Below are 17,969 nucleotides of genomic sequence, written 5' to 3'. Positions count from 1 at the left end.
AAGTCTATTGCATTTAGATTTCTTAACAGCTTCACATGATAGTCTAGTTATCTCATGAGTGGCCAACTCAGAGAAAAGAACTATAGGTTCGTCGATGAAAGGCCCGATTTCATTTAATTGAAAACAGAAGTGGAAAATGAGGATATCATAAAAAGCAAGTTCAAAAACACATAATTACCCAACACTGGTTCGATGATCACCAGAGTTGAGTTCTTGTTCTTCTTCTAGCCGTTTCCTAGAGATGTCTAAGCCAAATTACCTATCCTGATCTTGATCAGAGCTTTTCCACCCACACTTGGATCCAACCTACCACTGAAAGGAGGGATCTTCTTTTTCCAGCAATTTCCATCTCGAAAAACAGTGACTGCACAAAAACAATCAGCCAAGCAAGCCTCTTAGCACCAGTCCTCAGTTTGTGACTCGCTAAGTTCGTAATCAGACCGTGGCCAGTCTGTATTGAGCATGCCATGCAAAGCAAACTGGTCCTTTTCAAGCCTACTTCCTTCACAACTCTGTGATACGAAGTCCTGTCTGCATTTGTTCATCTCGTTCGTCGAATCTAACATAGTGTATCTAGGTGCACAGTGGCATCGGGGCCTCTAAATCCAATCATCTCCAAGAGTACAGTAGTTGTTGAAGCCACAAGCTCCAGGACCGGTATCTCGTGTGATCCTCATGCATATATTTGAAGGGAGCAGGGAAGAGACCATTGGCCATCCCATTGCCCAACCAGAACTCGAATTTGCCATCTTAGGGTGGACATACTGCCTGAAGACCCCATCAAATTCAAGGATTTCTCTTTGCTAAAATCCACCAGGGGATGGTGTCTGAGGTGACGATATTGAGTACCGTTCCATTCCTAGCCGTGACAATGTAGACCTGACCACTTTGATTGAATATCAAAATGGTAGGCGGTACCCATGGCATTGCTAATCCAGTAAGCATCTGAGATGATCGGCTCGGTTGGAGTATGAAGTGGTATCTCCCAGTGGAGTAATTCATTTCGAAGTAATGAGCTTTAACTTTAGTCCCAAGGTCTAACTATTGCGTAGGCAGTATCGTATCGGTCAGTTGGCTTAATGTCCCCCACCAGTCGACGTTATTCCGGCTGCATATGTTGTGCCAACGACCGTCGTGGACCACACCTCACTCCCTTCTGGGTCCACAACCACCAGTTGGTCGTCGACGTCAACTGGACTTTCGAACCTTCGGGTGCTAGATTATCCCCGTTAGCCAACCAGATTACGGTTTTGTCCTCTGTCTTCTCGGCAACAAATGAGCTCCTCTTCCCATTTCCCAGTACCCGAAGGCAAATTCGCCCGACGAGGATAGCCAGGAAGAGGTCCTGTCATTCGCTATTAACGAGGAGCCTAAGGTTACGTTGCTGGGGGTCTGAGCTTTCACGGAAAGCGGAAGCGGAACAAGTAGTAGGAGGATTCCTAGTACTACTGAAGCCATGTTAGCTGAAGTATGTGTGCTCCTTGAGTGGAGCTACTTCAGCCTTTAAATTGAAACTGGGGTCCACCATAGAATTTTCTACTCTATCTTAGGGTCCATTTGTTTCGCGAAAAATGGGCCATTTTCGGAAAATATTTTCCCATAAGTTATTTTTTAGGAAAACGACTATTTTCTAGTGTTCGACTAAAATCTGAAAATGTGTCGGAAAATATTTTTTAGTGTTCGGTAAGGAAAATATTTTCCACTTCCAGATTGGTGAGCGCATGCGTCAATTGAGGCTCGCTAGATCGACGAGCATGAGTTTAAGATTGACGAGCTTGAGGTTCACCTGGTTGGACGACTAGCTAAGAAAGAGGAAGATGGGAAACAAAGAAAAAAAAAAAAAAAAAAAAAGAAAAGAAAAAGGAAATTAAAAATAATTCGAATTAAAAAGAAAAAGAAAATTAAAAAATAATTTGAATTAAAAAAAAAGAAAAGAAGAAGAAGAAAGGGGAGGAGAAAGTGAGGATTTGTAGAGGTGTGAGATAAGAGAGATCAAGTGAGGAAAATGTTTTCCACTTTTCAAAAGTGAAAAAACATTTTCCCCTACTTTAGAAGACTTTTTTCCTTTGATAAAAAAACATTTTCCCCAAGTAATTCATTTTTCATGAAACGAACGTTGAAAAATCCAAAATATCTTCTCGGAAATTATTTTCCGCGAAACGAACAGAGCCCAATCCCCTCCCCCCCGGTAAGTCCCGTCATTGAAGACAGGTGACTACTCGTTCTCCGCTTAAACCAATTCTATAGTACTCGGGATGTCCAAGTCGACAGTATCGACACATATCTAAAATAATGATTTTTACCAAGTGCTCTAATGTTTTACAAGTGGTCCATCTGGTGAAATTAATAATTTACTATTTCAATCAAAGTTAATTAATTACATATCATGTAAGTAACTCCATTAACCCTCCGAGGTTCTTACGGAATATTTTGTGTTCAGAAACTGCTATGATTGATTTGGAGTTTCTTCGCAAATGAATGAGAGGATTTATTTTCGGCCAAAAAAAAAAAAAAAAGCAGGCCACTAATTTCGCAGGTAATTTGTTAATTTCACCAGTAAAATTTTGTTTCCAGTGGCAACTTCCTAAATAGGTTGACACATGCTTAGTATTGAACTTTTACTCCACTAGATTTCATACTTACCATCATGAAAGCAAGCATCCATTAGTAAGTTACCAATTTTACTTGTGTATAATACCTTCATTGGGGGAGCTTTACAAAAAAGTCTATCCGATTTAGAGAAAATGCCTCAATAATAGAATATGTAAAATAAAAACAAAAATTTGCTCATTAAGTATATTTAAAGGGTTAATTAATGAAAATATTTATAAAATTTAAAAAGGAAAGGGTTCATCGAATCTATAGTCAAATTTTTAAATATAATTGATTGATCAATCATTTTTGTGTTAATAAACCATTAAAAAACACATGATGAGTAGTCAGCTTCGTAATTTGACCTTCTTGTTATTGAGAATCTTTTCCTTTTTACTAATTTGTGTTTTTTTCCGCTTAGAATATCTTATTAGTTTTATTAATATATTCATCAAATTTTAAATTTATTTTTTCTGATATAATTTCTTCATTTTCTTTATTTATCCATTGTTTACATAATTCAATGGTGAAAAAAATATGAAAAGGAATAGTTACATTAAGAACGAATCAGCGTAATTCTAAAACTTTTGAAAATGGCGCAATTAAGTATCTCTCCTTCCAATATGGCTAACGGAAAAAACTTATGTGGTTTTTTTTTTTTATTCAAAGAGAGAAGTGTTGATGTGGTTGTCACATCATCCATTTTAGAAAAAAAAAATTATTAAGAGATATTAAAAGCCAACTGTTCTATGTTGCAATTAATAAATAAATAATTATTTCCAAAATTTAAGAGAGATAAAAATCTGAAAAAGAAGAAGAAGAAGAAGAAACACCGAGAAAAAAAAAAAGATTTTCGAGGAGCGAATTTGCCTCCATCAATTTTTGCATTTGGCTACTTCGTTTTTGCGGCCATAACTAATGGTGGTTCTCAAGCTCCCATGGCAACCAGATCTCTATTCCTCACCCAAATCCGCTAGTCATCAGAGGTCCCCTGCCTTCCGGTCGAGCACCACTACCTTCTTCGATCTTCTTCGATGTCTCGGGCTGTGACCATCACCTCATATCTGGGTGAGAGTTGCCCCTTGGCTGGAGATCTGAGTAAGGGTCACGGCCATCATTGTCGGAGGAGCAAGGTAGCTAGCGGCAAGGCACGCGTTCTTACTTTATTTTTTTCTTCAGTATGTAAAGGTGGTAGCGAGAGCCACACTAGCTTCACCAACCACCAAAGTCTAGCGAGGGTTGCCGGCCCCTCACCAATGTATGGTGGTTGCCAAGCTCCCTCCACCTAAATTGGAACCAGCACCGTTCTTCTCGGCTTCTCTTATTTTTTATTCTTCCTCTTTTCGTCCTTTTTTTTCATATTTTATTTTTTAAAATCTTAAAATCAAATCTTCCATTAATTTTTTTTTTTTCCTAAAATGGTCAACGTGGCACCCTAATCCGCACCTCTTCTTCCTTCGAAAAAATGAGGCAAATTGAACAGAAGTGATAGAGTAACTTGATTGAAATAATTTGACAAATATTAAGACTTGATTGCACTTTTCGAATGTTTCAAACTCAATCACTTTTCCATTAACTTCTAGGACTTTTGGTGCACTTATCTTATAAAAATATACATTTAGAGATTATAGATGAAGGGCAACAACTTCAAAAAAATATCTTATGGATGCCCGTTGAAGCAAGGCAAGGCAACATACTCGACTGTAAACTTCGATTCAGTGCTCTGCATGTGATAAACGAACCACAACCGAATGTCTTTTAGGACATCAAGGTGATGAAGATCAGAGATGGATGGATTTCAACAGAGCTTGATTTACTAACACTAGATGGACATGGTTTTTGCTTGGGAACTAGCTATTGACGCCTTTAATCTGTTGATGCCTAGCAATATATATCATACATGTGTGTGCGCGCGCGTGCGTCAATTTGCATTATCTTACAACATTCATGCTTCTCACTGCATTTCATCGCAAATTAAGGGGATTGTGATTTTTGCTACATCATGGGAGATTCAACTTGCCAAGAACATTGAAGCCTTTGACATTGATGCAGAAGCATTTGGCTTTGTCAATTGATTCAAGATGAAGATGTCAATTATGCAAGAGAGCTGTGGATTAGGTGCACAAGTTGTCGATTTCATGGTTGCCAATTGGCTACCAAGACATAGATACTTAAGTTTTTTGTCGATCCGAGACTACTAAAAGACTATCTAAAAATTGAAGGTTCTTCTAGACAATTTCCTCTACTATTTGGCGATCTATGAAGAAGACTATTGGGCTACCCAAGGAGACGAACGAATCTAGAATCTATTTGAATTACTTTGTGTCTAGCCAAGTGTCATTAGTAAGTCTTAAGGGTGTTGTAGGTTGCAAAGAGTCAAAGTTCATGTCTCTAGATGTTTTAATGCATTTTCTAGTTTCTAGGTCTTTATTATGTTTTCTAGTTTCCATGACATTAATGTTGGGAAGTTTCCATGTCTTCAATGTTTAGTCTATTTCCTAGGTAATAATTCCTCCATATAATGAGGTGAATTCTAAAATATAAGAAGATGAATTTTGGGTAAATGAATACTTGACATTTTCCTCTAGGCTAATATCTTTTGAGAGTAAATTATTCTTGGTTTTTATATCCTTGGAAGGTGGATTTTTCCTAGGTGGTGAGCCAAAAAAGCACTGTATTCTTGGCTGGTGGTTTTCCTATAGGCCTTGGTGGTCAGCTTCTTCAATCCCAAAGCCTTGTATCCTTGGCTGGTGATTTTTGAAGGCATTGGTCGTGAGCTTTGTTTATCTCAATCTTGATCCTTAGCTGGTGGCACGTCCTGTACAGCTTGGTTCCGATAGTCTTCTATCATTCATTTTGCAATTACCCATCAACATTCATCCCCCATATACTCACTCATCTTCAATAATCACTCAAAATAACACTCGCCCATCCCGCAACCGCATCAAGTTGGTATCACAGCTGACAATTGAACTCGTTTTGAGTGATTTCTTCCATTACCTATCTTGCATCTTTTCTCATATTTACATTCAAAAAAATATAAAAGAAATAAAGAAATGTTTGACCATCATCAACATAGACCAAACGTCGTGTCACGCCCTGAACCTCGAGCGCACGCACATCCCTTGGTGGTCGACTAAAATGCGATGTTCCTAGGACGCATCGCCGACCCAATCGATTCATGCACATGCGGAAGCGGAATAAACAATCTCCAGACAACAATCAAACATGGGATAAGAAATGAGGACAACCAATTTTCACAAAACTTATTTTATAAAAAAAACGGGTTTATATACACAAGAGTCTAAACCAAAAAGGAGCTACTAAGTTATCTAAACTCTGGGCTCTATAGCCATGGGCTCCGAGTCCACCATGACACCACTTAGGAGTATCAAGATCCATGGGATGCCCTACTTCCCACTCCCCGGTCCCAATAGGAGGCCCATCGAAACCTTGTAAGGGACCCTCCCAACCCCCTTGAGGAAAGCCAATGAACCATGCTATGAATCAGTGAGATACCAATTGGGATAGGCCCTCATTGACCCAAACCATGGACTTAACTAGCTCTCAGGTTAGGGTGGTTCCGGGGATAGGGAAAAAGGTGTGCTCAAAATACATCACCTACGGGACCCCATATCGTACATGTCGTACCTCCATCTAGGGACCTAAAAATTGTAAACCACAACGGGGTGAGATAATGTCTCAGTGAATCTACACCCTAAACCTCGATTATGAAGATAATCCACCTAGAAGCAGCTTATACACACATCATATTAGGCTTACCTCATTTCAGCACCTCCCTGCACGTTAGTACAACTCATATAACATATATAAACGCAGCAAGCATAGACATTGATTGGAACACCTCATCATATATCAGTCAATCACAGGGGTTCTGATTATAAGGCCAAATTATTATGACACATCCCATTCCGTGCCACACAATTTCGTCCCATAATCAGGCGTAGTTATATCAATCACCCAAGCGTGTTCTAATTAGTTACGACCCAATGGCCACGGCCAACTCAACAGTCGGCGGTCATCCAGCATAACCGAGCGTTGTCTCATCCCATCAAGCACGACAACGTCTACATCTAGACGACATTCTCGAAGGAGCATCGGTCCGACCTCTACCGCGATCCGGCATCCGTTGACATGGGGCATTCCTTATAGGTGCATTGCCCACCCAACTTTTATCAGGTGACGGGTTCTCATAGCGATCGCACGCACATCCAATCTCGGCCAAGGACATTGTACTTTATAGTCAAATGCCTCAATTTCAAATAATGTACTTGGCCTATTTTCTTCATATTAAAAACACCAAGTTCACATTTTAAAATTCCACAATTTAATATAGTACTTAAAATACTTTTTGGCATCAAAACCTGACATTCGGTATTTTTCTAATTAAATACCAAAATTTCCTATTTTTGAAATAATAATTAAAAAAATCACAACTCAGCATCCAATTGCATAAATTAGCAATCAATTACACAAACTAACTGCACCATGATGATTAGCACTAAATTTTGACAATCGACTATCCTTGTATAATTTCTGCTAAATAATAAATAATTAAATAAATTGCAAAGTAATTAAATCAAGCCACTAATTAATCTACCTAAGCTAATCTAACCACCTAATTGGACTAATTAACTAACCTAGCTTAGGATAAATACATTACATTAATTAGACTAATCATCTAAGCTATCTAACCACCTAATTAATCTAACTAATTAACTAAATAACTAATTATACTAACTAAATTAACCTTGAATCCTATCTAGGCCTAGACTAATCCACTAATTAGCCACTAATCCATCTTTAAGTGTAATTAGCATCCTAATTGGAGATTAGGAGGTAAACTCACTGATTTAGCGTGAAAATTGGTTCACTGCGACGACGACCACAACTCGGGTCTACGGCGACACCAAGGGAGGCCAGGAAGACACTGAAAACAGCTCCCAAAGCTCACTGCTCAAGCTATGAGTTTGGTTCTGTTTTGAGCTAGTCCAAGGACTATAGTGGCTAATTGAGGCGGCAAGTTGAACGGACAGGTGAACCGAGGCTGTTGAGGAATCGAACGGCTAAGTGGTGGGCGGAGGTGGCTGCGACCGGTGGCTCTGGCTGCGACTAGACGGGACACGAGTGACTCGGACAGGCTCGCGGACATGGACGCAGGCTAGGACTCGAGGACAACGCATGGGCGGCATGAGGTAGTCGAGCGATGCAAGGAGTGGGCTGGTAGTGGCTTGCAGTTGGTTGGACTGGGCTGGTTGGGCTTGTAGCTTTAACAATGGAGGAATAAGGGAGGAGGAGAGCTGAAGAAGATGATGCTACAGTAGGGGGGCAGTCGAGCAAGGAGGGAGGAGAGGGGACAATAGGGAAGGGAAGTCCAACTTACAACCAATTAGAAGCCACTTGAAATATCTTTGTAATGATGAAATGGCACCAAAGTCTCTACCCTTGCTGTCCAGCTTCCTCCACAAGCTAATCCTTCACAATTCCTCACGACAAGACTTCAATTTGGAGGCCAAAATAGCAATAGCCCACAGCCCTACAAATTTCACCAAGTTTCACCTTCAATTCACATCAAACAATTTCAATTCAATTACCACACATGCCATGGTAGCAGTCCATACAAATTTCTTGCATTCCCTTCACCAATTAGCTCACTTTGGAGGCCAAAAATCCACTCAATTTTGCCCCTCAGAATTTCTTGAATTTAAATTGCCGAACTTTGATTTACCGCCAAAATTCTAGACTCGCTGAAAATTCTTCGAATGATGAGTCAACGTCCCTAAAATAAATCGTGACACGCTAGAACTTTCAATTCCATAAACTAAGTTCAATTTCGTAGTTAATTTCAGCCGGACGTGATTTTAGCATGTCCTAACCTACTGAGTAGCTTTTAGGAATTTTTAGTGCGTTTGCTCGTGATTGATTATTTTAGATCCACATTGTATATTTTCGACTCATAGACGACTCTCGATTGTCGTGAAAATCTCAAGGTTTCAATTACGGGCATCGGGTACAGAATCAACAGAAAATCAATTTAGTACTGTTCGACGCGAATTTTGTAATCAGGTGGAATCACCCACAATTTGATTATATGCTTATGTTGAATCGACCTATCTCCAGTCTCTAATCGATTTTAATGGTGCCGTATTGACCATTGCCGATTAGCACGGTCAAGCAATCAATCTTTGGTTGAATTCTCAAGTAGGTTGTGTTTATATCCCTTAATGACTTCACTAGATAGATAGTTATCTCGTGAGTGATCAACTCGGAGAAAAATGATCATAGGCATATCGATGAAAAACCCATTTCATTAATCAAAACAAGGTCGAAAATCAGGATGTTACACATTGAGTCTCCTATAGCATGAGAAAGAAGCCTACAAGATGTAGAAGTAAGATTTAAGGAGGCAAGCACAATAACCACAAGAGTGTTTACTATGCTTCAAACTTGGACAAATGGAGAGAGACATCAACCTCATAGAGAAATGACTAAAGGATGGCAAGAGATTTTTGGCTAAGTCTTCAACCAAAGGTACATATTTATTCGAATGTACTTCTTCTAACCAAGTTGAGAATTTTTCGAAACAAGAGAAAGAAATCAAAAAGCCCCTGGAGATTGTTAAAGAGCTCCCAAAAGAAATGGATGGTGAAGTAGATAGCAAGTTCTTCAAGTGTTACAAATATGGGCATCTACAAGTGGATTGTCCTAAACGGAAGGTTATCACCATTGAAGAAATTGAGAAGATTGACTTGGAACTTCAAGAGACTCAACAAGATTCATACCATAAGAGTCCGAATCGAATGACCAAGACCAAATCATAGAACAAAGTAAAGAAGGAGAGATATTGGTCATCTACACGTCATCAAGAAACTATGATATTATGGATGATGAATCTCCACATAAATTTGTTGATGCAAATCTCAAGGTTATAAATGAAGAGGGAATGATTATAGCGGCCATAGACATTACCTGCCAATTTCATTTTATATGCCTCAAAGCATTCTCTCTCAAAGTGCTAATCGATTGTCAAAATATATTTGACATATTTTCAACTTTTCAGCATGGTTTGAATAAATTTGTTTGTATGAAGCTAATGTACTATCTAGTTCATTGGAGAGGCCGTCCTAGAAATGAAGCAATGACAAAATTGAGGACAAATCTTCAATAACCTAGGGAGATTGATGCGGGAAAATTGAGCTTCATCGATTGATTCGAGTGGAAGATGTTGATTATGCAGAAAATTTGTTGCTTCAATGGACAAGTTGCCTATTTCATAGTTGTCAATCGAGTATCAAGACATTGATACACAAGGTTATTGTCAATGCAAGACTGCTCATAGACTATCTAACGATCGAATGCTGTTCTGGACAATTTCCTTTGTTGTTTGGTGATATTCAAAGATGTCCATTAGACTGTCCAAGGAGACGAATGAATTTAGAGTCAATTTTAATTACTTTGCATCTAATCAAGTGTCATTAAGGAGTCTTAAGTGTGTTGTAGTTTTCAAAGAGTCAAAGTTTAAGTTTCTAGATGTTTTAATGCATTGTCTAGTTCCTAGGTCATTATTGTGCTTTTCTAATTCCTATGTCTTTAATTAATTAGATAGTTTCTTGTGTTTAATGTTTAGTCTATTTCCTATGTAATCATCCCTCTATATAATAAGGCGGATTCTTAAATGTAAGACAATGAATTTGGAGTATATGAATTATTGAGATTTTCCTTTTTATGAGCGAATATCTTTAGAGAGTGAATTACTCCTAGTTTTTGTATCATTCGAAGGTGGATTCTTCCTTGGTGGTGAACCAAAGAAGTATTGTACCTTTGGCTGGTGGTTTCACATATGCCTTGGTGATGAGCTTTTCCAATCCCGAAGTTGTGTATCCCAGGCTGGTAATTTCTGTAGGCCTTAGTGGTGAGCTTTGTTTATCTCAATCTTAACCCTCGGCTGGTGGCACATCCTGTACACCTTGGTTCCAATCTTATTCCATCCCTCATTTCACAATTACCCATCAACATTCATTCCCCATACACTCACCCATCATCGATTATCACTCAAAACAACTCTCACTCATCCCATCACTACATCATATATCATTTTAACTAATACATCATTGACATAGTTGTCGTGACCTAAAATTCTGGTGCACCACTTAAAATTAGGCTAATGGATTACTAAGCCTAAACTTAGCTCGAGCTCTTCCAAGCTCATACCAATTCACGACTTAGATTCAAGTTCTTAACATGCAATTGATTTTTTAATTAGGAGTCGCCACTAATCTATTTTTGGTGGGTCGATTAGAAATCCAAGTTACTTTACTCCTACGAACCAGAGATTATGAGTTCGGGGACTTGGTTACGCTAGATTTCTCTAATGTCCTCTCGGTACCTTTCCTTTTTTATTTTAAAAACATATTTTGCAAGCAGCTTGAATTGATTTTAATTTACCTACCTAACATGTAAGGTAATCATGCAGGTGCGCAAACCACCAATTAAACACCCAAATGAAGCAATGAATAAATTGCATGACTTACCTCATAGCAATGAAATCATCTGTAATGTTAGCTCAGAATTTACATCGGTAATTCTAGATATGATTTCTAATTAGCATGCAATCACTCAATTTTGGTTTTCACTTTATTTAATGAGAATCATGCAATGCATGCTACTAATTTAACATGAAATGATATGACGTGGCAATATGACCTAAACTATATAACATGAATAAGCATGCAATCTATCCTAAAGCATGAAATGAATTTATTCTAATTTTTTTTGTATTTTCCATGAAATTCGAAATTAAAGAAATACAACAATTAAATATGCAATCTAAATTAATCAAATGACCTAATTCTAACGACGAGCAATTTCTAACTAAATGAACCTAGCGACAATCACTAGATGACGGGCATTTCATGAATCTAATCCTACATGATATGCATGATTTTTTTTGTATTTTCTTTTATGAAAATTCGTAATTAAAGTCACTAAAAATAAAAATCTAACTAAAGTGAAATGTTATCTATTCTAAATGGCTTCTAAACATGCATTAAAAAAAAAACTAAACTATCATGCAATCGATCCTAATCTACATGGAATGCAAAATGCAATTTTTTGTGTTTTCAGGATAAATAGAACAATTAAGAGATAAACATTCAAACCATCCATGGTCATTCAAAACATTATCCGTCACTCAATTTGAAATATAAACTTAATTATCTCACTAATAAAATCAATAAATTGATCTTAAGTCTGAAAGATCAAAATATCAATTTTACTCTCGCGTGAATAATTATTACATCTAAAGTCTTATAGATAGAATAAAAATTCATGCGGTTGCGAATTGGACATTACATCAAGGATTTCAGCAATGCATTGGGAACTATTTCAAACAAAGAAATAAGATATCAAAACTAAAATAAGATAAAGCAAATTTACCTAAATAAATTAAATCTACCTAAAAATAAACCTATCAAATAAGATAAAACAAATTTCTACCTAAATTTGGATTTTTTCCTAAAAATCCGATTGGTAGGATGGAGGCCCGGCACGGCACGGCTAGGGATTGTGCAAGGGCAGCGGCTGTGGTGTCGCTGGTCACCGTCAGTCGGAGGTCCCGGTGGTCAGAGCTTCGGCGAGGTCCGGCGAAGGCAGGCTCGGACAACAGTTGGATTAACGACAATGATGACTAGCAGCAAAGGTGGCAAGGGCAACGCTGGATGCTGAGCTGGTGACAGAGGATGGAGTGGCTCGGCAGAGGTGGCTCAGTGTCAACTTGGGCTCGATCGGAGCAGGTGCGGTGCGGGCGGTGGCAACTTCACCGGTTGCTGGTACCATGAGGAGCTGAGCGGCGGCGCTAGTGCGGTGATAGCTTCACAGGGGCAAGGGCGATGGGGCTAAGTTGCATATCACAGTGGACTTTGTCGGGCTAATGGAGCGGCGTTGAAGGTTGCTATGGGTGCTCTTAGACGCTCGGACAAAGAGGTTGGTGCGGCGAGGCAGCGACGTGCAGAGGTGCTGCGATAGAGGCGACGGCGACTGGAACCGGCTTCTGCGGCATTGTGAAAAGGCTTGGGGTTGCTGGCAAGGTGGGCGCAACAGTGGCTGGCAAAGGCACGACGGTGCGAGCGCGGCGGTGTGAGCGCGGCGGCGCTGGTATGGACATGGTAGGCAGCAGTGGCGGCAGGGACCTCACGAAGAAGATGAACAGTGTTTCATCTTCTTCCCTTTTCTCTTTTTCCTGTTCTTCTCTCTCCTGCTACTGCCCTGTCACTTCCCTCGCAAACTTCTTCTGCTCCCTGCTCACGTCACCTTTTCTCTCCTTCTTTCACTTTTCCTCCATTGACTATTCACTCATGGAAAACCGAAGGAAAAGCCCCAAGAATTTTTGCCCTTTCTTTGAGTTTTTTAACCTAGAAAACCGAGAGAAAGGACCCTCTTGTGCGGCCGTGTATCAATATCTGTGGCCTCCCTTAAAACCCTATATAAAAATCCTTATATAGGCAAACCGAATGCAATCTTTTTTTTGGAATATTTCATCTCTTCACGAAGATTGTCTATAACCTCCTAATCACAAAAAAGCCTTTTATTTTCCTCACCTCCTGAATATTCCCCTTTGGTTTTATTGCCTAAAGATAAGATTGTAACTCGATTTTTTTAAATTTCAAAAATCCACCGTAATATCATTTCAAATCTCCATTTAGGTAATTTTTGTCATTAAAAGAAAACGGGCTCGAGCCAATTTGCTCGTTTTATGGGCTTAGTCCAGTTTGCCAAGTTAAAGCGCAGAACCATTAATTTGAACCCATCCGCCACCGGTCCAATAAATAAATGCACAAAATGAAAATTAAAAACAAATGCACCTAGATTAATATGCTATGCAATTAATATTTTTTCAGGGATAAAATTAACCCATAATTTTTTTAATGTGATAAATGACCAAACGGGCCACCAAAATTTAGGTGTCAACAATAGTGGTTAGCAAACATTCACCTTGGGGATTATTTTTATTTCTAAGTAGCATCATAAAAAATCCTAAGGAGAGTGAACCAAATCGTGGCCTAACCACATGAAGATGACATTGGGCCACATGCTCTTAAATTGAGTATACATGGGACAAGGAGGAAAGTATATGCTTTGAATGGAATGGCCTCATGCATGCATGCGAAGGGAACAAGCTCATAATTGTCTAGTAGATTTCTGCTTTGCCGGTTGCATGAACAGGGGCAGTAATCTACTTCTATGAAATTGTTGCAAGCAGACTTTTCCAAAGTGAAATAACCGAAAGACAGAAGACCCTTGACAAAAACATCCTCCATCCCATCGAATTGAGAATATGGTATGGAAAAGATAGCGAAGGCGTTAGCAGACGCCATAGTTGACTAAGACAAACATGTAATCGAACCCATTAAGCTGCTGGTGCAGATCGATCATTAGATTTAAATCTCCGAGGCCTTTCCATTGTCTCATCTCAGTGTATTTTCCAGTTCCGTCCTGTTTGGACTCGTTATGGAATGGCTTTGACCATAGCTCGCTGCTTTGTTTATACAAGATCTCCAATGATCATTTGGAAAGGAATTCGGATTGCTTAGAAATGTTGTCTACCGTGTGTTGGTTCTCCCTAATTCTCAATAGATGCATCGAGAAGAAAGATCATTTCATTATGCTTCCAACTATGTGATTTGTGAACTGGGATTTCTCTGGTCTTGAAGAAGTTGGTTGCCAAGAGGAAGTGAGTGTCCATTCTGTATGAAAAGCAGCAAACTGTTGAAATTGGGATTCCAGATCACCGATCCACGACCAAAGGATCGGCAAGTTTCATATGCTTCTCATCATATAATTTAGCAGATAAGGTCTGTTTTGCTTGGATCAAGTTAAAATACTCTTATGCTGTGTCAAATGCAATTTTGGTGAAGCAAAATCGTCTATGAAAATGCTTTGATGGAGCCTCATTAGTTTTTACCGTGACATGCAGGGATATGATCCACATATAATTCCTAAGTTATTCAACAGAATAATGCCCGTGACTTCAAATTTTTCGGCAACTGATTCTCCATTATTTGATATATAATTATTTGGTCACTCAACCATTGTAGTCTCTCAATTAATGCATGTGGCCTCACATGCAATCCCTTTTGTGACAATCGTCAACCCGTTCTCTCTTGGATACATGCGAGGGAATGTTAAGCTTGACTGATTATTTAGCTTATTTAAGTAGGATCCACGTGAAGACATTTAGAAAATGTTTGATCCAGCGTAATGGCACTTACAGACAATACGAGTACTTTTCATGATTACAACAACAACTGTTTTCTTAATAAGCAAATCATACTAAACTGATAAAAGAGCTTGAAACTGGAGGTACTGGGACTTCAACAGCTCCTCCCAACATCTGAGTGATTTTCTTCATGGTTGGCCTCAAAGATGGGTCTTCCTGGATGCACCACAATGCTATCATCACAAATCTTCCCACCCTCTTTATGTCACTCGATGCCTCCTCATCGCTCTCCACTAGCTTAAGTACGTTCCCGTCGTGGTAGTAGTCATATGCCCAATCAACTAGCACAATTTGAGCTTCAATTTCTGATTCCAGCTTGTAGTTCTTTCTGCACCAGATGATCTCTACCAACGAAATGCCAAAGCTGTAAACGTCTACCTTGCTTGAAATAGGCATATTCCTGAACCATTCTGGTGCTAAATAACCTCTGGTTCCTCTAACTCCAGTGATGGATCGTGTTTGGTTCGCCATCAAGAGCTTAGCTAACCCAAAGTCTGATATTTTTGCTGTAAGAGAGCCATCGAGAAGAATATTTTGCAGCTTGATGTCACAATGGATTATATGCCTGGTGCAATCGTCGTGCAAGTAAGAGAGGCCCCATGCAACATCACAAGCAATTTCTATTCTTCTATACCAGATGGGCCTTGAAGCGCCAAATAGGAAATCTGCCAAAGTGCCATTGCTCATGAGCTCATACACCAGAAGTCGGTGTTGACCTTCATTGTGACAGTATGATTTTTCGCTTCTATTTTCAATTAAATAATTCGGGCTTTTCGTCGACGTGCCTATAGCGCTATTCTCTGAGCTGATCACTCATGTGATAACTTGACTAATCGGGAAAGTTATTAAAGAATTTTGATGCAACAGACTTGAAAATTCGACCAGAAATCGATTGCTCGACCGTGTTAGTCTACAAGGATCAGTTCGGCACAGTCGAAAATCTATCAGAAATCGGAAATAGGTCGATTTGATAGAAATAAAATTAGGCTTGGGTGATTCCAACTAATTTACAAACTTCTCGTCGATCGGCACTAAACTGATTTTTCTGTTGTTTTGGTACCCGTGCTCGTAATTGAAACCTCGAGATTTTTCATGACAATCGAGAGTTGCTAATGCGTCGAAAATATATATCGTGGCTCGGGAATAATCGACCACGGGTCAGTGCACCAAAAGTTCCAAAAACTAACCGATAGTTTAAGTTGTGCTAAAAATCACATTTTGACTGAAATTAACCGAGGAAATGATGTCGATTACAGAAATTAAGAATTGTCACGTGTCACAATTCATCCCAAGGACATTGTTGCGACTTCTCAAAATTTATGGATGATGGGAATTGTTCACGAAATATGCAAGATCAGCAAATTAGAAGAGCAAGGGAATTGCCACATTTTAAGTAGGATTTTAAGACCTCTAATGTGAAACAAATTAAGAGGTATTATAATTGGTTACTAAAGGACTTGACCCTATTGAATGGGATGTTAGATTGGTAATTAAATAAAGAAGAGAAGTCTTCTCAAAGAAAAAGAAATTCGTAGGAATCCCTCTCTCCTACAACCTCACCTCAATTTCCTTGGTATTTAATGGAAATTGACTTGGAAAAGATAGGGGGACCACTTGATAAGTAAACGAACTCATTCTCCATGGGAAAAGGCTATGAGAATCACTTCAAAATTCGGATTAAGCCGTTTACGTAGATTTCCAACCTTTTCTTTCATCTCCTCTAGAAGAAACAATGTTGGAAACTTGGTGGGGCCTATGAGGGTGATGGGTGGCCAAATTTTCCATGGAAAATTAGGCAAAAGGCTGAAGGAAACTTCAATGAAACTTCCCATCAATTTTCACTCTCCTTCCCCATCCTTTTTCTTACGCATAGAAGTCTGTTTGCTGTAAGTCTGCCTGCTGTATTTTACACGGCAGTTTCCATCTTTCCCTTTCTTCCTCTTAGTTTATTCTTTTCCTTTGTCTCTTTCAACGTAGAAACCGTTGCTTTCTCTTCCCTTAAACGTGATACTTCCATTTCTGCTCCCTCTTGAACGACCAAACTCCATACTTAGTTTCCTCTACCGAAAAATTTATAAGTTTGTGTGTTGCTGTTGCCATCATACCACATCACAATCTTCTGCGGTTTCGGCTCAACACCATCACCAAGAGGATCAAGGCTGGTCTCTGTGTTGCTGTTCAACCACCAACGAGAGCCGCCGTTAGCTGTGTTTAGGTGAGTTGTCTTCTAAATCTGGACTAGGGGTTGAGTACCTCTATTAGGAATTTGTACAAGTTAAAAATATGTAGATGGCGTTATATATGGATAGATGTTGGTTAGGGACGTTATGATAGACATAGAAAAGCTTAGATAAGGCTTAGAGAGCAAAACAAAAGTCGTGGTGGAAGATTCGGACTAGAACAGTAGTAGATTACTGAAACAGTTTCTAGAACGTGTATGTTTTGCTAATTTTGTAGACAACTTTGTGTTGCGATTTTGAAAGGATTTTGTTCTGAAGAAACGTTGTGAACATCTTAAATAATAACATATATTTTTCTCTTAATTTTTAGAAATTAAAAAGATGACGATTTTAATGACGTCATCCTCGGAACAGTAATCGGACAGTTTTGTAATCCGTGACCTATTATGATTCTGAGGGCTGTTAATGACCTTTAGAGGTCGAATTTCCGATTGGTTCCTTCACGAAAGTTGTTTTTTATAACTTTTAGTTTAACATAATTAAATTTCAAGTCAAAGGAAGCAGATTTCGACCCAAAAACGAACTGATTTCGATAGGTTTGGCTCTCTGGAACTGGACCCGATTTTTGTGCTGGATAGAAACAATTTCTGGGCCGAATCCAGAGGGATCTGGATCTCGGTGTCTTCATGAAAATGTTTTTTATATGTTTTCTAGCACGTATCCGAATTTGATAATTTTTCGAGATCGTATGGATGACTTTCTGACTTCGAAATTGGAAGAGCGTTATTGGGCAGTTCTCTGTCAATTTGGATGAATAAGAATATATACTTGTTTTGAAGAATTCTTGCTATGAAAGTGCTCAATTGATGCTGTGGATGCTGTATATAATTGATTATTGAAAT

This window comes from Eucalyptus grandis, chromosome 3 (genome assembly GCF_016545825.1).
Source record: "Eucalyptus grandis isolate ANBG69807.140 chromosome 3, ASM1654582v1, whole genome shotgun sequence".
Lineage (NCBI taxonomy): Eukaryota > Viridiplantae > Streptophyta > Magnoliopsida > Myrtales > Myrtaceae > Eucalyptus > Eucalyptus grandis.
The sequence above is the reverse complement of the archived record's forward strand: the minus strand, read 5'-3'. Positions refer to the sequence as shown.